General features: G+C 44.8%; 1 protein-coding gene across 9 annotated transcripts in view; it reads left to right on the top strand.

Annotated features, from left to right (window-relative positions):
• The window catches only part of KLHL24 (kelch like family member 24), a 142,462-nt gene that overhangs the window by 87,651 nt on the left and 34,236 nt on the right, over window positions 1-20,575 (top strand). For 8 of the 9 annotated variants that reach the window (XM_073360080.2, XM_073360078.2, XM_073360076.2 and 5 more), the window contains 2 exons: window positions 10,942-11,086; window positions 18,598-18,660. The gene's annotated coding sequence lies outside the window, so the exon portion shown is untranslated. The remainder of the gene's footprint in view (window positions 1-10,941; window positions 11,087-18,597; window positions 18,661-20,575) is intronic. The other variant, XM_073360082.2, reaches the window with a different exon arrangement.

Raw genomic sequence — 20,575 nt, 5'->3', positions numbered from 1 at the left:
GTTAAAGAAGTATGGGCTGGATGAATGGACGATAAGGTGGATAGAAAGCTGGCTAGATTGTCAGGCTCAGCGGTTAGTGATCAATGGCTCCATGTCTAGTTGGCAGCCAGTATCAAGTGGAGTGCCCCAAGGGTCGGGTCGGCCGGTTTTGTTCAATATCTTCATTAATGTTGTGGAGGATGGTGTGGATTGCACCCTCAGCAAGTTTGCATATGACACTAAACTGGGAGGAGTGGTAGATATGTTGGAGGGTAGGGATAGGATACAGAGGGACCTAGATAAATTAGAAGATTGGGCCAAAAGAAATCTGATGAGGTTCAACAAGGACAAGGGCAGAGTCCTGCACTTAGGACGGAAGAATACCATGCACCACTACAGACTAGGGACCGAATGGCTAGGCAGCAGTTCTGCAGAAAAGGACCTAGGGGTTACAGTGGACAAGAAGCTGGATATGAGTCAACAGTGTGCCCTTGTTGCCAAGAAGGCCAATGGCATTTTGGGCTGTATAAGTAGGGGCATTGCCAGCAGATCGAGAGACGTGATTGTTCCCCTCTATTCGACATTGGTGAGGCCTCATCTGGAGTACTGTGTGGAAAAATTGGAAAGTGTTCAGCGGAGGGCAACAAAAATTATTAGGGGACTGGAACACATGACTTATGAGGAGAGGCTGAGGGAACTGGGATTGTTTAGTCTGCGGAAGAGAAGAATGAGTGGGGATTTGATAGCTGCTTTCAACTACCTGAAAGGGGGTTCCAAAGAGGGTGGATCTAGACTGTTCTCAGTGGTAGCAGATGACAGAACAAGGAGTAATGGTCTCAAGTTGCAGTTGGGGAGGTTTAGGTTGGATATTAGGAAAAACTTTTTCACTAGGAGGGTGGTGAAACACTGGAATGCGTTACCTAGGGAGGTCGTGGAATCTCGTTCCTTAGAAGCTTTTAATGTCAGGCTTGAGAAAGCCCTGGCTGGGATGATTTGGTTGGGGATTGGTCCTGTTTTGAGCAGGGGGTTGGACTAGATGACCTCCTGAGGTCCCTTCCAACCCTGATATTCTATGATTCTATGATTCTATGAATTGTGACGGGGCAAGGCCAGATGGCTATGGAAAAGTAGGGGGAGATAGATATATTAGCTCCAGGCTAAACAAATCCCTGGTACTAGGATAAGTGAAATAGCAGCTGCTCCAGGTCAATTAAGACACCTGGGGCTAATTAAGAACTTTCCAGAAGGCAGGGAGAAGGCTAGGTTGATTGGGACACCTGAAGCCAATCAGGGGCTGGCTGAAACTAGTTAAAAGCCTCCCAGTTAGTCAGGTGGGTGTGCATGTCAGGAGCTGTGGGAGGAAGTTGTGCTGTTGGAAAGGCTGAGTAGTACACACCATATCAGGCACAAGGAAGGAGGCCCTGAGGTAAGGGTGAAGTGGAGCTTGAGGAAGTGAGGGCTGCTGTGGAGGAAGTAGCCCAGGGAATTGTACATGTTATGTTTCTAAAAGGTCAGCTACCATAGCTGATACTATTAGGGTCCCTGGGCTGGAGCCCCGAGTAGAGGGTGGGCCCAGGCTCCCACTCCCCCACACCTTTGCCCCCTGATTAATCACTGAGACTGGGAGGCAACAGAGACTGTGCAAGGAAGGATAACTTCTCCTCACCTCCCTCACTGGCTTATGATGAAAATGGCCCAGTAGACTGTGACCCTTGCCTCTAGAGAGAGAAGGGTTACATGGAGGGTCACAGTGAGCCTCTGAGGCTAGCGAAATCCGCCAGGAAATGTGGGACCCACGGAGGCAAGGACAGAGCTTTGTCACAGAATATACATAAAGAAAGATATGAATGAAATAAAACAAAACACATCTTAAGCAAACATTGGATATGGATCACTAAACCACTGTCATCACTCATCTTACTCAAAATATTGTTAAGATGTCAAGTCAACTGAAAAGTGTACAGGTTATAAGTCAATTTATAAAAGGTGTAATCAATTCACAGCTGGGCCACCATCAGTGCATGGAATAGCCCTAGCACGTCACACCCTTCTATCTCAGTCACTCTGTTCTGGTGAGATTTCAGAACAATTAGTTTTGCCTGATCTAGCAGAAAGTTAGCCAGACAGGAAACCAGCTGAACACCAGCACTGTATCTCGCTCCCAGAACAAACAGACTGCTGCAAAGCTGGGCAAAAAATCAACAAGAGGAATCAAATGTGGGTAATGAAGGAAAAAATGAAACATCGTTTCTGAAGCAGGACGGAAAAGGCACTGTGCAGACACTATGGGGTGATATGGTTTCACAAAACAATTGGTTGCTACAATGCTGTGCAGGACCCTCCACTGCAAGTCACTCGGAGTGCCTAGACAAAAGGAGGTTTATTACAGCAAACTTCAAGCCAGGGCCATAGAATCACTCAGGGACAGAGCCATCCTCCAGGTTGTATTGGGGAGATCACAGATGATGGCATAATGCTGCACCTTGCACACACACCGTAAAGCTGCTGCTTGGTCATGGCTACAAAAGGAACATTTACCAGACCCTTCCAGGACAATAATCTGCCTGGCTGCACAAGGATCTCCTCGGTGGAAGGGGAAACAATCAGTGAGGGGAACAGAGGATTCCCCGCAAAAGGACAGTCCTTGCAAAAACTCCCTGCAACTACCAGAGCAGCCCATTGAGGGAGCGCCGCCTGGAATTTAGTGAGAACCTTATCCAAAATACACACAGTCCAGATTCTGGTCTGAGCAGCAAGAGCTGCTGCCAATTTCCAGCATGACCCACGTGGAACAATCAGGTGGGACAGCTTGGTCAAGCCACCTTGAGTAAAGAAAGAAAAAGCAGCCTCCTGGAGGAAAGAGCTTCAGAGTGGGGAAAGTGGATTAAAAACAGTGTCTCTTCCAAGAGCCACAGGCTAAAAAAAGAATGGAAGCAAATCTAGACTCTGTACTTGACCAGGTGCTAACAAAAACAAGTAAAGGTCAAAACCCATTCCCCCAGCACGGTGGAGGAGAGAGGGCAAGGGAGTCAGAGCACAGCAGCTGTGGAACAGACCCCCAAAAAAGTGATTCACATGCTTCTGAATCTGGTCCAGGAGACCTGGGGGAGGTGTCAAGGCTGTTAGCAATCAAAACCCATCCCTGAAAAGAGAGTCCAGGAAGGAACCAATGCTATCTCTGCAGGTAGCCCTGCATCTTCTCCTCTGCGCCTTCCCATGTATTGTTCAGATCAAAACAAAATCCCCAACACCTTAATCCCAGAGGTGCCCCATTGTAATTGTTGGGGCAGCAGTCAGGGACTGCTGTATTGCCAAGAGCTCCATAAAATCTAATTACTCTTACTCCAGATAATTAAAACAGAGGACACTTGTTTGTATATTTGTGAACAAGCACAAAGCGCCTGCATGTTACCTTCAGACATGATGAAAACTGAGATGTCGTCTGCACAGGCCAACAGATAAACCAGGAAATCATCAGCATCCCTGGCATAGATCAAGCCAGTCAAACAGCTTCTAAGGAGGTGCAGAAATGGCTCCAGACACCAGGAATATAACTTCTCAGACAGAGGGCACCTTGACATATGACCCTCCAGACTGGGGAGCAGCAGCTAAGACCCCCATTAATCATTAAGACACTAAAAAAAGTCATGGTACAATAAAAATATGACATGAACACTAGCCCAATCCCTAAAGTGTCTAACATTTTTAAAAGATAACTATGGTTAACTTTATCAAAGACCTCCTCCTGGTCCACTGAAACAAGCCCTACATCCAGATTAGAAAGTTTGCTAACAATAAAAACATCATGAATTAAGAACAAATTATCAAAAATACAGCTGTTAGGAATAGGATATATTTGATCAGGGTGTATCAAAGAGTCCAGGCAGTCCTTCAGTCAGTTGACTACGACCCTGGATATAATCTTATAATCAGAGCAGAGAAGGGAAAATAGGTCTCCAATTCTGTAAATCACAGAGGTTCCCTTTTCTGTGCAACAGGAAATCACTGCTCTGGGGCAACTGAGAGGCAGCTCTTTCTCCTGGATACACTCCAGCACCAGTGGAAAAAAGTCAGGACCAATAAGATGTCGGAAATATTTGTAGAATTCAGATGGCAGCCCATAAATACCTGGGGCCTTGCCTGTAGAGAGCTGTTGGAGCTCTACCAGTACCAGCATATCACAGGTTTCGGACGAATACAGAGTACTGTAAAAGGAAACAGTTGCTTTCTGGATCTCAGCAGGGTCAGTCATCAAATGACCATCCAGCAGCCAAGGACAAGAGATCTGCTGATGGTCTGTTGTCTTTTTTCTTCAACCTGTAAAAAAAACCTTCTGGGAACATGAGTATCATGTAGCTGGATAAAATGGGCCCATCTTAGGACCCCCTGCATCTTCTCTTCCAACAACTATCTCAGGAGTCAGTACATCTCATTTAGAGTTTGGTGAATCTGTTCCAAGGTCACCATGGTTGCCATCTGCAAGGTTGTCATGAAGGTCCAAGATATCTCATTCCAGGGAACTCATGGCCTGATGCAAGGACCATGTGGAGGCCTGGATATGCTGCTGGCAGAACAGTTGTATCTGGACCTTCTCGACACCCCACGGCTGTCTTAGGGGTTCGTACAGGGGCTTTTGCTGCCGCCAAGCTCCCAAACCACAGTGAATATCTGGGTGAAATTCAAGTCCTTTAATAATTTACTGTTAAAGCACCACTGAGAAGCACAGGCAGGAAGAGGGAGAAATACACTGATCAGACAAGTGAGTGGGAAATACCAAGGACCAAACAAACATTCACACTGTCCTTCATAGTATAAAAGTGATCTAATCTAGCACCTGAGTTGTGTTTGGGAGTAGCCTTCACCCAAGAGTACTGCCTAACAGTGAGGTGAGAGAACCTCCAAACATCTACTAGCCCAAAGGTCTGCAGGAGACAACACACTTCCCTGGTTGCCTCAGGGTGTAGTTCCTCACGGTTCCTATCTAAAACATAATCTACATAGCAATTGAAATCTCCTCCCAGGACAATAATAGTATCGGGTTCACAGCCAAGCATGGAATGGGCAAGTGTCTGCAGAAAGGAGAGACAATCTCACTCCACAGTAGGGACATACACAGTAAAAAGATTAAAAACAATGCTAGTATGTCTCCCCAGCTGGAGAAACCAGCCCTGCACAATCTTCTCTACAGACAGGATCTGCGCCCCTGCTCCCCAGGAAAAGAGAACAGCTACCACAGCAGTGAAATTAGAGTCATGGCTCAAGAAAACTTCCCCTTTCCATTCCTTCAACCAGTTCCCCTGATTATCAGGGTCTGAGTGGGTCTCTTGCAAAAGGACCAGATCAGGCCATTTTTGTCTGAGAAATTCAAAGAGTTGTGCCCTTTTATGACCCCCTGCAACCATTAATATTTAGAGAGGCAAGGTAGAGCAGCACCATGAAGACTGGATGGAGAGAGTCAAAGAGCAGAGAGAAACATTGGAAAGTGGAAGTATCTGGGAAAAAATGAACCACTGGGAGGCCAATATATCTTGAACAATCCCAGCATACTTCCTTACCTTGCTCAACAACTTTTTGAGAAGAAAACATTTCCTGCGATCAACAGAGGTATCTTTCAAGACAAGGGCAGCTAAGTGAACAAAGTACTGTAAATCGTAAGAACATAAGAATGGCCATACTGCATCAGACCAGAGGTCCATCTAGCCCAGTATCCTGTCTTCTGACGGTAGCCAATGCCAGGTGCCCCAGAGGGAATGAACAGAACAGGTAATCATTAAGTCAAGGATTGACAACCTTTGGCATGGGGCCTGCCAGGGTAAGCCCCCTGGCGGGCTGGGCTGGTTTGTTTACCTGCCGCGTCCGGAGGTTTGGCCAATTGCAGCTCCCACTTGCCGTGGTTCGCCATTCTAGGCCAATGGGGGCTATGGGAAGTGGTGGCTAGCACATCCCTCGGCCACACTGCTTCCCGCAGCCTCCATTGGCCTAGAATGGTGAACCATGGCCAGTGGAAGCTTCTGGCAAACAGAGGCTAGGGAAATCAGGGAAATAGGCCTCAACCTCAAATCTCCACTTTCCTTTAGTGCTATCCAAAAGGTCACTAATCTCTTGCATACTCTACGCACCCTTCCTAGGTAGCTGACTGGCTGGGGCATCAGGAACCAGTGACGAGTCAAATAGATCATCAACAATCTCTTCTATCTCCCTCAGACTCTGCCAGCTCAGAAGAACATTGAGCTAATATTGTAAAATTCTCATTTGCGAAGGAGAGAGATTCAGTAGGAGCATCTGGCGTATCCATTTTCCCAAGAGTGAAAGGCAGTACAGTCCCAGGCTGGAACATAGTGTCATCTCTGCAGTACGCATGATCATGGACTTGAGGACATACCATCTGAGGGGAAGACAGCACCCCACTGAGAACTCTAGGCATGGAGCTATCCCCTAGCACAATGCTATCCTCCTTCTCAGGGCACACAGCTCCATCCTCAATCGCTATCAGAATCTCTTGTTCCTCCAAAGTCTTAGCCCAGAGGTGGGCAACATATAGCCTGCGGGCCACATCCAGCCCACAGGACCGTCCTGCCCGGCCCCTAAGCTCCCGGCCCGGGAGGCTCGCCCCGGCCCCTCCCCCATTGTTCCCCCTCCCCCATAGCCATGCTGCCACACGAGCAGAGTGGCTTGCACCCACCCACCTCCCAGGCTTTCCAACAAGCCAGTCCTCCTGCTCTGAGCGGCCTGATAAGGGGGCGGGGAGAGGGAGGGGCAGGAGATCCCGGAGGGCAGTCAGGAGACAGGGGGTGGTTGGATGGGGCAGAGGTTCAGGAAGGGGGGCAGTCAGGAGACAGGGAGCAGGGGGCGTTGGATAAGGGGTGGGGTCCTGGGGAGGGCAGTTAGGGACAGGGGTCCTGGGAGGGGACGGTCAGGGGACAAGAAGTGGGGGGTGGATGGGTCAGGGGTCCTGGGGGGCCTGTCGGGGGAAGAGGTGTGGATAGGGGTCAGGGCAGTCAGTGGACAAGGAGCAGGGGGGCTTAGATAGGGTGGGGGTCCCCAGAGGCGGTGGTCAGGGTGGGGGGTCCTCAGAGGTGGTGGTCAGGAGACAAGGAGCGGGAGGGTTGGATGGGTCGGGGGTTCTGAGGGAGGTAGTCAGGGGGTGGGAAATGGGAGGGGGCGGATAGGGCACGGGGGCCAGGCTGTTTGGGGAGGCACAGCCTTCCCTACCCAGCGCTCCATACTGTTTCACAACTCTGATGTGGCCCTCGGGCCAGAAAGTTTGCCCACCCGTCTTAGCCCCTTTAGAAACAGTCCCACATAAATCCATCTCATCGGTGTACTCTTCACCCCCATCTCTAGAACCTGTCTCTGCCTCCTCTGCAGGGAGGTGCTCCTCGACCTCCAGGACTTGCTTCTTTCCAGGCACAAGTGATGGGATCACAACAGAGGCTTCCTCTGGGGAGGCTGCTCCCTAGACAACAGCAGATCACATATGGCGCGTGGGAGGATAGAATCTGGCGGTACAGATGCAGGCTCTGTCTCCTGCTGGTTTCTTGATATCCCAACCTCTTCTCCACTACCCCGGGATCCCACATTCTTACCAGGCGCCCCCAAGCCGGCAGTGCATGGGCAGGAACCTCTCAAATGACCAGGGTCTCCACGCAGGAAACATTTAATATTTTCAGAGGTAGCAAACACTGTATAATCTGTCCCATCTATGTGGTCCTTTAACACCAGGTTCAAGGGTGGTTCACAGTTACTTAGAACCAAATAATCCTGGCATTGGAATGACATATCATGCCTCCCATTTGGGTTCTTGCAGCCCAGCGGAATCATCCTGACAGCAGGAACTATGTTCCCATAATGGGAGAGATCAGGCACTAGGGTCACTGTGAAGGAAGGGCAGGGGGGCACTGGAAAAGCTACTTTAGTAGCAGAAGGAAACAAGAGGAAAACTAGAACAAAAGACTCCTTCATCCAGAGTCCTTCCTGTCTCAAATTATTCACAAACTGTTCGTGGGCCAGGAAAATCACTATAGATTTATTCATTCAAGAGGCAGATTTTATATTAGCACAGCCAATAACCTTACCTACACTCAGCAACACTTCCCTTCACTGTGCAGGAGACAGCAGGCACACCTCAAACCCCTTGCTTGTGGGTCCTGTGATTTCTGAAATTAGGGAGAAGCATCAGTTGATCTGCCGTGTGTGTGATTCAGGTTGAATTCAGTCCCCTTTTATTCCTGTTGAGAAGGAGAATCTACTTTGCTTCTCTCTCTCCCCAGGAGAATGGGGCAAGAGAAAGATGTCAGCCTGCCCTCTTGCCACACTCCAGATACCCTCCATACTGTAACGTGTTTTTGTATATGAAATAGAGATTATAAATTGTTTGTGCTTTAGAATAAGTTATACTTTATGCCTTTACATTTGGTTAAGGTATTTGACCATGTATTAGATATGGAGCCTAAAATTCAAAATGGCATGCCTGCCAAACAACAGCTCGACTCCATCTTTGTTTAGCTTCTTGTTGAAGTTTTGCACCCTTTTGGAACTTTGGCAGGAACGGCAGCCAACGGTCAGCATAGAACTGGTTCAAACAGGTTCCAGCAGGAGAGCTGCCAGTTTTACCTCAGAACTTTGGCGCGCTTGTGGACCTGCTGCCTAGCTGCTGTCCGTCCTAGAGACAGCCATGGTATTGTTGTATTTGCGCAGCCACGTGGACCAGAAGATCAGCATCTGAAGACATCAGCATTAAGAACTGAGACTGTGCTTACCAATCTCTGAACTCCACATCATTTTCAGAGAAAGGTACAGAGGTCCTGTTGATCGCTCACCCTCGAGTGATCACAGAGCCAGGCCTCTCTTCAGCATCAGCACATCCTGTTGATCTCCCGCTAAGAAGTGGTTGAGACCCAGGATTCATCAGTTGCCTGTGATAACGGTTTAGTACCCATCTACTGCCTATCGACACCTAGAAACACTGCAGTATCTGGGGTATTTTGTTTTAGGTTTATTTGTTTATTGCCAAGGTACCTATTTGGTTGGGCCTGGGTTTTAGACCCAAACTGTCAAACCACAACTCACTGTTATCTTTTATTAAGTTATTTGTTTGAAATAAAGCTGTTATCTGTTTACTTTATTCTTTTCTCTTCTTTATCCACTGGCATCATGGGATAGGGAAGTACACTATCTTTCCCTTCTAACCCCCAGATGATAGATACCAGATAAGGATCCAAGATCCTGCTAATTGGCTGCAAGGTATAGCTAGCCCAGGGATCTGCAACCTTTAGCATGCGGCCTGCCAGGGTAAGCTCCCTGGCGGGCCGGGCAGGATTGTTTACCTGCCGATTCCGCAGGTTCGGCTGATCGTGGCTCCCGCTGGCCACAGTTTGCCTTTCCAGGCCAAAGGAGGCTGCGGGAAGCCGCAGCCAGCACATCTCTCGGCTGTTACTGGTTCACTAGCACTGGTAGGAGGTGAGGACATGGCAGATTGTGAAGAGCTGAGCATGCAAAGAAACTACTACCTATATATGACCAGGAATTATACTATTTCCTCTTCTCCCCATCTCTACAGAGTGGGAGGGAGAGTCTGAGTAACACCTTGGCCCCTGTTTTCCTCATGCAGTGAACTAGCTATGCACTCAGGTGCCTTAGAAATCCAACAGTATCAGGGCAGTGTTGTTCTCACACTGTCCTTGGAGCCAACCTTGCCAAAATTACAGCTTTTCCTGAAGTGAGCAAGAAAGAAAAATCCTGAAATTTGTGTTAAACACAAGTAAATCAACCCTACTGACAACACTTTGTATATTGGAGAACAGAGAGGAATTAGGGGAAATTGTAGCTGGAGTAGATGAAGTAAGGATCCTCTCTCTCTCTCTTTTTTTTTTTATTAACTATTTCCTGTTTGGGGGCCTATTTATGAGAGGACAGTTGCATGGACATTGCCATATTCATTAGTCAGATGTGTATTTTCCTAATATGTACTGGGTAGGCCCCAAAAGTAAATTTGTAGATTTCAGGGGACACAAAAGCATCAGATACAAAATGCAACAGCTGAAGAGAAAACAGTGCTTTAATTTGAAAGATACAGTACTGTCATATTTCAAAATTGTACTTGGGGTGAAGGTTAATTTTTTTTGTCAGAGGAGTAAAATATAAGTTGTTGGGTTTTTTCATTATAATCTTGATAAAGGGAGTTGAGTAAATTTTGAATTTAGGCTGCTATAATTACACGATAATTTTGTAAGGCTGCTACACTGTATATCAGTGGCTGTTGGAGAATATTTTTCACTGAGCCTCTCATTTTCTTCTTGCCTGTTCTGTTTCCAGTTTCCTCTTCACTAGTTTTTTCTTCTTTCAACTAAATCAGTATTGAAACATTGACTATCGAACAAGAAATCTAGTTTAAAAATTTCACATATCAATCATTTCCCAATATATAATGTCCTAAACAGTCAGTAGTCTTTTAACAGACAGAAAAAGCCAAACTACTGAAGGTCTCCTCCACATGTTAAAAGTTTGAATAAATGAAAAAGGGCCCAGGGGCATAAATCAGAACTTTTGTGAGCATTGATGGTTGCACTCACCAAGATTGTGGGCTCATTTTTGGAAGTGGCCTTCTGAAAATATTACCTCAAGTTACAACTAAGGACTAAATTCTCACTGCAGTTAGGACTATTCAGTTCTGGTTCCATTCAGAAAATTAATGTGTAAATTATACATGCCAACAAGTGCCTGGGTGTATCTATCTTTTAGGTGGGTGGTGCAATTATTTTCGGGAAGTTGGCCCCTTGATAGTTGCTAATGGTTTAAAATAGCAACTTCAACTCTGACCATGGACTAAAATGGGCAGGCAAACGACGTGACACGGATGTTTGCACCGCTGTGGTCTCTTTGAACTACATCTCCCAAGTACTTCTGCCGCTGTGATCCCACTGGCTGGCGTGTCACTGACATCATGTGTTTTGGCTTTGGCAGGTCACATGTTTCTCAGGGTCTCCTTTGTTTTGAGTTGAGCTGGAGCTAGAGACACAGATCTAAAACAAAAAAGGCAAAGCAAGAGCGCAAGCAGCAGCCCCACTTCCCAGCACCAGGAAATCTGCGGGAGGCAGGACTGAGAGAGGTAACGGGTGTCTGTGCGTGGCTGTCAGCGAATCACAGCGGCAGTCACCCTGTGTGTTGGGGGGGCTCTAGGGGATGGGGCCAGGGGCCCTGTCACAGCACACCAGGTTGCCTGCTGCCAGCGGGGACGGGTGTAAAGCAGCCTGGGGCAGGGACCATAGACTTTAGGCCCAGAAGGAACCATCATGCTCATCTTGTCTGACCTCCTGCCCATGGCAGGCCACGGAGCCTCGCCCATCCACTGCTGTAACAGACCCCTAACCCCACAGATCATGGCCAAGGTAGCAGGAGGCTGAGCCGGCCGCTCTCTGGGAGCCTAGTAACGTCCCCCCTTCTCCACAGGTGGGTGTCAAGTTCCCCTTCCCCAGCATCCGGTGTCTAGGTACGGAGCGGTCCCCAGCCTGACGGGGAGGGGGCGCGGGGCTCGGCCGCACGGGGACACGCCTGACCCCAGGCGCGGGGCCACAGAGAACCGGGCTCCGCGCCCGGTGCCACCTTGCGCCGGCTGTGTCAGCCGCGGCGGGACAGCGGCCGGGAACGGTGGGGGAGTCGTTGTGGTTGAGCCAATCACAGGGGGGTGACCCTTTCTCTGGGGGAAGGGTACTGTCCCCCCATCACATTAACCCCTCCGGGCCCGGCCAGGGTAGTGCAGGGCCTAGAGAGGGCAGTAACGTTTTTTCTTCCCCGCCCCTGGGTGTATGTGGACTGGGGCAAACCACAACGGAGGGAAGGGGTGGCGCTGCCTCCCCTGGTATTTAGTACTTTGGATCCTTCCTTCCTTGTCCTCCTTCTCATAATAACAATAGTGTTGGGGGGGATTAAAGGTACTGGCGATTGGATAAAAAGGGAGCAGGAGGCGGGACTTTGGTGCTGCCTCGGTCTGATTGGGTAGAAATATTCGGGAGGGGAGGTGGCTTGTCGCTAAGGCTGCCTCGGGTGAAGGTGAGCTGGAGGGCGCGCGCGTGCGCATACGTGGCAGCTCATGATGCTGGTGGTGCCTTGAGGGAGCCCGTTGTGGTAATACGCATGCGCACACCATGCGGTGGCCTGCGGAGGTCGGGATGGTTATCGTCTCTGGCGCCAGTCTGAGGCGCCCCCTCCCCCCATCCCCTTGGTTCGCCGCCGGACGGTCTCCACCCGGAGCCTGAGGGAAGGGGCCGGGCGGGCGGGCCAGGCAGTAGCCCCCCCCCCCCCCCAAACCGCCTAGAGTAGTTGTGTGGAGCGGGCTTCGGCCGGGAAGTGCCAGCTGTGGAGGCCGTCTCAAGTAGGGGGGCCCGGGGCTGCTGTCCCCTTTGTGCCTCCCCCCTGTGGCCCCGGCAGTGGTACGCGCACAGCGCCTGTAGCTGCAAGCGCCCCTGTGTTCTGATTCCAGGTAACAGATTGCCAGTTACCTAGCTCGAGGTAAACACTAGAAACTCCGCAAACATGGCTTTCTTTGACCTGGAACAACTCTTTGTGGAGAATCTAGGGTACGTCTTCCCTAGCAACGTTAAAGCTCTCCTGGTGCTATTAAAAAACCACCGCCAGGAGGGGAACAGCTACCAGCACTGTGCTGCACTAGCTCTCTCCCAGCGCTGTGTCACGACTACACGAGCCACTTTAAAGCGCTTTAACGTTGCTGGTAAAGACGTGCCCTAGGTAAAGCCTTGACCCTCTTTTGCAGAACAGAATCTCTCCGATATAGACAGACCCTGAATTGCATGTTAGTCTGAACTAGTTTGGAAATGCATTTGTTAGGTCTGAAATGCCATTTAAACCATTTTAAAAACGTATACAACTGTGCCTATTTAAAAAAGGGTTTTTTAAATTTCTAGTATAGACAAGTCCAAAGTGGGATTAAAAGAGTACTAACGTGAGATATTTGGCAGTTCTTCTCAAAGCAGTTAAATGATTTCTGTCCCACACTGATTGTCCTAAATAATTCCAAATCACAGAGATTAGAACAGAGGGGTCACTTAGTTGACAGTGACACAGCAACACAACTGTGTCTCTTTAATATATATTGTTTCTATTGCAAATAATCTAGAGCCTGGTAAATCAAGCACTGGGAAGACTGGTACCAGACTTCTATTTTTGTAGTATTATTCATACTGACAGTACATAGAGTAAACAAGTTATGAGTATATTGCCTCAGCCTGGGAATATTGCCATATGGGCCTCACAACTCACTTAGGCAAAACTCCAGTTGACCTCGGTAGGCCTTTATGTTGCAATACTTTGTAGCATTTTTTGACATTTCACTCGTGTGCGTGTCTGTGTGTGTGTGTGTATGGGGAAAGGGGGTGGGGAACAACAACCTTAAAGCACTTTTCGATTGTAACTGCTAGTAAGCAGTTAGCCCTCAGGGCACAAAGTATAAATAGAATCCTTCTGACAATACCTGATGAAATAGCACACAAGTTTCAGGAAATACATTTATAACATATGCAAAATATGTATTTAAATAACATTAGGGCTGTGATGCAATCAGACAAAAGCCAGGTTTCAGAGTAGCAGCTGTGTTAGTCTTTATTCGCAAAAAGAAAAGGAGTGCTTGTGGCATCTTAATGACAGGTTTCAGAGTAACAGCCGTGTTAGTCTGTATTCGCAAAAAGAGTACTTGTGGCACCTTAGAGACTAACCAATTTATTTGAGCATGAGCTTTCGTGAGCTACAGCTCACTTCATCGGATGGGTAGCTCACGAAAGCTCATGCTCAAATAAATTGGTTAGTCTCTAAGGTGCCACAAGTACTCCTTTTCTTTTTGTGGCACCTTAGGGACTAACAAATTTATTTGAGCATAAGCTTTCGTGAGCTAGTGAGCTGTAGCTTTTTAGACAAAAGCCAGTAACTCAAGTTCCCCCATTGACTCAAGTGGCTGTAAACAGGAAAAAGTCAACAGTGTAAATTTAGGACCATATCAGCCTTCAATTTCCTGGCGTTTGTCCATTATTTTTACAGCCTTGATGGTACAGTGCATCTTTTTTCTATTTCTTTGTTTTTATGGGATCTTTTTAACAAAGAAATATTTAAGTGTATAAGCATATGTCTAAAACCAATCTTCCCATTGTTACACGCTCAAAACTACCACATAAGGATGTGACATAAGGAAATCCCATTGAACTAAGGCATTAGGAGTGGTTTTAGTGTACTGCACGTCAGTTCTTCAGTCACTGTTTTCAAGAGCATGCAAGACCTGAATTTCTAGTATAAAATAACAAGCAGAAAAAAACTCTTAAAAATCCCTGAAACTTTTTAGACCTTTCTTATGTCACACAGAAACAAAAAAAAAGAAACATTTCCCCCCTTTTGCACATCACTTTTTAAAAGTAGACCCAACAAAAGTTAGAGAATATACTGCAGGGACAATCCTATTTGGTCAGAAGGATGGAGTAGATGAACTGTCTTTTCTGTATGTGATTTATGATGTCCAACAATGTGGAATAAAGCACATCCACTGGATGTGTTTGTTAAAATAATCATTAAAATAATTAGAATGTGAATTAAAATGCAGTTATTAGGCTTCAGCGTAAACACGGGTGGTTTTATTATTTATTTATTTGTATTACAATAGAGGCCAACCCAGGTCATTATACTGGGAGGGTGCTACACAAACACACAAGCTTTATCTTGACTAGGATTAAAGGTGTGTTATTAGAAGAGGTTATATAACACCTAGTACTACACATGTCCCAAAACTCCTAGGGTGCAGCCAGACCTTGGATTTGGATTTTGTTTGTTTTTACCATGTGATAGTAATGTGGTAAAAAAACACCTGTTTTCCTGGTAAGGACAAGGCTTCAGGCCATGTTTACATTAGCTAGGGTGACAACATAGCAAGTGTAAAAAATCGGGATGGCGGTAGGGGGTAATAGGTGTCTATATAAGAAAAACCCACAAATACTGGAACTATCCCTATAAAATTGGGACATCTGATCACCCTAACATTAGCAACTTTTGCCAATGTAGTAATGTTGGTAGGGGTATGATCTTTTTCTTATGACATTTCTATGCTGGCAAAAGCCCTAGTGTAGATGCAGTTATATTGGCATAAAAGTGCTTTTGCCCATGTGTCTTATTTTGCTCAGGGAACCAGTATAAGCTATTCTGACAAAAGCAATTTTTGCCAGGGCAAGCTGTATGTACACTAAATGGGTTTGCCAGTAGAGGTATACTGACCGTAGTCTTTCATTAATTTGGGTTGCAGATTATACAAGTCACTAATGACAGGTTCTTTAGTCAGATGGCTACTTTAAATTATTAATTACGAGATTGGTAGGTCACAATAGAAACTTGAATTATCCAAATAAATCCAAGTATAATCATTAGGGCTGTCAAGCGATTAAAAAAAATAATCGCAATTAATTGCTCTGTTAATAATAGAATACCATTTATTTAAATATTTTTGGATATTTTCTACGTTTTCAAATATATTATTTCAATTACAATGCAGAATACAAAGTGTACAGTGCTCACTTTATATTTATTTTTAGTACAAATATTTGCATTGTAAAATGATAAAAGAAATAGAATTTTTCAGTTCACCTCATACAAGAACTGTAGTGCAGTCTCTTTATCAGGAAAGTTGAACTTACAAATGTAGAATTATGTACCAAAAAAAAACCTGCACTCAAAACTAGAACAATGTAAAACTTTAGTGCCTACAAGTCCACTCAGTCCTACTTCTTGTTCAGCCAATTGCTACAGACAATCAAGTTTGGTTACAATTTGCAGGAGATAATGCTGCTCGCTTCTTGTTTACAATGTCACCTGAAAGTGAGAACAGGCATTCACATGGGACTGTGGTAGCCAGCGCCACAAGATATTTGTGTGCCAGATGCGCTAAAGATTCATATGTCCCTTCATGCTTCAAGCACCATTTCAGAGGACACGTCCATGCTGATGACAGGTTCTGCTCAATAACGATCCAAAACAGAGCGGATCGACACATGTTCATTTTCATCATCTGAGTCAGATGCCACCAGCAGAAGGTTGATTTTCTTTTTTGGTGGTTCGGGTTCTGTAGTTTCCTCATCGGAGTGTTGCTCTTTTAAGACTTCTGAAAACATGCTCTACACCTCGTCCCTCTCAGTTTTTGGACTGCACTTCAAATTCTTAAACCTTGTGACAAGTGCTGTACCTATCTTTAGAAATCTCACGTTGGTACCTTCTTTGCATATTGTCAGATCTGCAGTGAAAGTGTTCTTAAATCGAATAACATGTGCTGGGTCATCATCCAAGTCTGCCATAACATGAAATATATGGAAGAATGCAGGTAAAAGAGAACAGGAGACATACAATTCTCCCGCAAGGAGTTCAGTCACAAACTTAATAAACGTATTATTTTTTTAACAAGCATCATCGGCATGGAAGCGTGTCCTCTGGAGTGGTGGCCAAAGCATGAAGGCATTTATGAATGTTTAGCACATCTTGCACTTAAATACCTAGCAATGCCGACTACCATAGTGCCATGTGAACACCTATTCTCATTGTCAGGTGATATAAATAAGAAGCAGGCAGTATTATCTCCCGTAAATGTAAACAAACGTGTTTGTCTTAGTGTGTGGCTGAACAAGAAGTAGGCCTGAGTGGACTTGTTTTATTTTTGAGTGCAGGGGTTTTTTTGTACATAATTGTATATTTGTAAGTTCAACTTTCCTAATTAAGAGATTGCACTACAGTGCTTGTATGAGGTGAATTGAAAAATACTATTTCTTTTTATGATCATTTTTACACTGCAAATATTTGTAATCAAAAATAAAGTGAGCACTGTACAATTTGTATTCTGTGTTGTAAATTGAAATCAAATATTTGAAAATGTAGAAGAAACATCCAAAATATGAAATAATTTTAAATTGGTATTCTATTGTTTAACAGTGTGATTAAAACGGCGATTAATCACGATTAATGTTATTAATCGTGATTAATTTTTAATTGTGTGAGTTAACTGCCATTAATCAACAGCCCTAATAAGCATTAATACACAGAAAACACGTATAAAGAATAAAGTAGTCTCTGCTGACATACTCACAATATAACAGGTTTCAGAGTAGCAGCCGTGTTAGTCCGTATTCGCAAAAAGAAAAGGAGTACTTGTGGCACCTTAGAGACTAACCTTAGTCTCTAAGGTGCCACAAGTACTCCTTTTCTTTTCACAATATAACAGAGACTGGTGAAGATAGCAGAAACAGTCAGTGCAGAACATCATAAGTGGGGTGTAATGCTCCCGGCTTCCACCATCTGATCACCCTGATGCACACACCAGAGGTTGGCCATACATCTTTTTTTATACTCCTTTTCCTTGAGCACCCACACATGTAGGAACCATATTTAGATTGTTTTCCAGCCTAAGGTTCATGTAGAGCTATCCAGAAAACCATAACTGGGGTTCTGATTGTTGACACAAGCCATATGCCTCAGTACATTTCCTAATATTTCTAATGCATGAATGCAGTTAACTTTATGACTACACATACTAAAAGTCCCCCTAGTTTTTGTTCTTTTGCGGTTTACTTATTTATTACAAGATCTGTGTTGCAAAAGTCCTTATAACCTAAACCAAACACTCAAGCTAACTTACGTCAACTGCTTATGCTAACTGCTAGGTCTCAGTAGGTCTACTGCTGATAGCAAAGCCTATTTGAAAGAATTCCTTATAGTGTGTGTCCCCTACCTTTATAAAAACTTTTCTTAAGCAGCTTCATTTATTTTAACATATGAATAACAATACAGAAACTCCTATTCAATGACTTCCAAGATCAGGTCGGGCTTAGTGGTCAACCTGGCAAACCTTTTATAATGTAGACCTGGCCTTAGGGCTTGTCTACACATGGGCCAAGTCTACATTACAAAGTTTTGCCTGCACAACTTATGTCAGTTAGAATATGAAAAAATCATCCCCCTAGCCAACATGCTGGCAAAAAAAACCCATGTAGATGCAGTTTATCCTGCAAAAGAATCTTCATATGGTGTAGCTTACACCATTTAGGGAGGGTATATATAGCTATGGACACTTACTATAGCAACAAACAGGTTCTTCTGTTGATCTAGCACTGTCTATACTGGGGCTTAGGTTGTTTTAACTACATCTTTGAGGGTGTGGCTTTTTCACAATCCTGATGAATGTAGCTAGGTCAACCTGTTTCTAGTGTAGACCAGCCCTAATACCACCACCCCGAACAACATCAGCTGTGCTGACAGAAGTACTCTTTGGTTGGAATAATTGGGTTTACACTGGACTGTTTTTTTTTCCAGCATAGCTGTATTGGCTATGGGTATGATTTTTTACACTCTTAGCCAATATAATTATGCTGGCGTAAATTTGTAGTAGAGATCAGGCCTACCCCATGGAGTTATTCAGGAACAGTTGTTCCTAAATCAGGCCACGTGTAACATAGCCCTTAGACAGCACAGACTTTAATATGTGCTAATGTAGTGAAATCGAAGCTTATGGGGGAGCTGTATGAGATGGTCCCTGCCCCAAAGAGTTTAGACGAATGGGGAAATTCACATCTCTCCAATCTATTGTTTCAGGTTGTCTGCAGACTCAGGAAAAGAAGCACAGTGGTTCACATTCCAGAAGTTTTCTTCACAACTGTAAGGCTAAACATTTACAGTATTTATTTTTGACAGAAAATGGTAGGGCCACCAGAAAAATGCCAGCTACAACAGTGATTGGTACTATATGAATACCAAAGATGAATAGATAAAAACAAGTTGGAACAGCTTTTTGCCTTTTTCAGTTAACCTTTGGCTAGGCTTAAGTAAAACTTTTTTTATTATGAAGTACCTGGGGTTTTCAAGGTTTTAGGTCCCCTTGTGCAATACAAGTAATTAAGATTATGTTAGGGAGCAACTTTCTTGCCAGTTTTAGTTACAGAAGCACAAAAAGTATGTTACATCTGTCAAACTTTTCCTTTCATATAATTTTAAGCGTATCCAAATTATGGATTAAAATGTGGTTTAAAAAAAATTAACCCACTACACAAATCTTATAAACCAAAGCAGCGTTTTACAGTTGATGTATAGTGCACTTCATAACACGGGATTATAAAAGTGACATGAAAGACTGCTGTACTGGAACAGTGAAAATTTATGAGCTGGGTTCTCCAGTGAGCTCTGCCTGGCTCCGGGGTTTGCCTACACATAGCTTATTGCAGGATCAGGCCTAAATATTAAAGTGACCTCAAAATTGATTGTTCTTTCTGATTCAATAAATGAACATACCTTCTTTGTGCTGGTTTAAGGCCCAGTCTCGCCAAACCTTCCTCATGCAAGTCATCTTTACTCTCACAAGTAGTCCAGTTACCTCCATGTGACGCTCCATGTAAATAAAGATTTACACAAGGTTTTGCCATTATTTTCTTCTCTGCATAGTGTCATTTTGGAGATGTAGGGGCTGCTTAGAAACTTCACTCTTTGTGGGATTGTTCTTTTCTGTCTCTTTAGCTTAATTTGTTGCAGAGAACCTGAAACTCAACACTTAGGGTTTGTGTACACATGGAGATATTCAGGAATAGTGTGGTCACTCTTAAGCCATGTCTACACTACAGGCGCTACAGTGATAGAAGTTAGTCCACTTCTCTGAGCAGCATAGATAGGTCAGTGGACCTAGCTGCACGTACATCGGGGGTTAGGTCATCTTAACTTTGGCACTTAGATGTGGGAATTTTTCACAACCCTGAAAGATGTAGCTAGGTCGATCTAAATTTTAAGTGTAGACCTAGGTTTATTCAGGAACAATAGTGCCTTGTTCCTGTTTAGTTTAATCCACTTTGAATCCAGTAACATGGAGTTAGTCAGGAACAGCTGTTGCACTTCACATTCACACCCTAATTTACCTATGTTAACTTTCAAGTGTAGACAAGCCTTAGGGCCCACCCCCATTCTCCCTGTTAACACTAATGCAACTGAATGGGTGGTAGCACCAATGGGAGTATTTTTCTGATATTACCTAAACAAGGCCATAGAAAGGACAGTACGTATGAATTCTAGGAACTAATTCCTGTTCCCACTGCAGTTAGTGGAAATATAGCCTTTTAATTCAGCAGGACAAGGATTGCAATCTAATACATTTAAAAGCAGTGAATTCTAATATTTGTTTGTTGTAATTTGCTCTTCTCCCTAATTTCTTCCCCCCTTTGGTATAATTTGTGTGATATACTTTGTTACTAATAATAATGTGATAAATAATAAAATACGGTTCATAAAAGTGTATGGTACTTTAAAAAAATGAAAGAAGTCTGGTAGCTCTTGAGAACATGTCTTTAAAGTACCATGCACTTTTATGAAGCTGTATTTTATTATTTATCACATTATTATTATTTTACTAATTGATTGCTGACATTTGTCCTCATCCCTGTACAAAGTATAGAAGAGACACATTGCCTTCCTCAAGGATTGAACATTTTTGGTCAGGGGTTTTCAAACTGTGTTTCGGGACTCCAAAGTGGGTTGCTTCGGTCCCCATTCCTGGGGTCGTATAGTAATTTTTGTTGTCAAAAGGGAGTTG

The sequence above is a fragment of the Lepidochelys kempii genome, chromosome 9, assembly GCF_965140285.1.
Source record: "Lepidochelys kempii isolate rLepKem1 chromosome 9, rLepKem1.hap1, whole genome shotgun sequence".
NCBI classification, from domain to species: domain Eukaryota; kingdom Metazoa; phylum Chordata; order Testudines; family Cheloniidae; genus Lepidochelys; species Lepidochelys kempii.
Note: the sequence above shows the minus strand (reverse complement) of the source record. Positions and strands in the feature narration are given on the sequence as shown.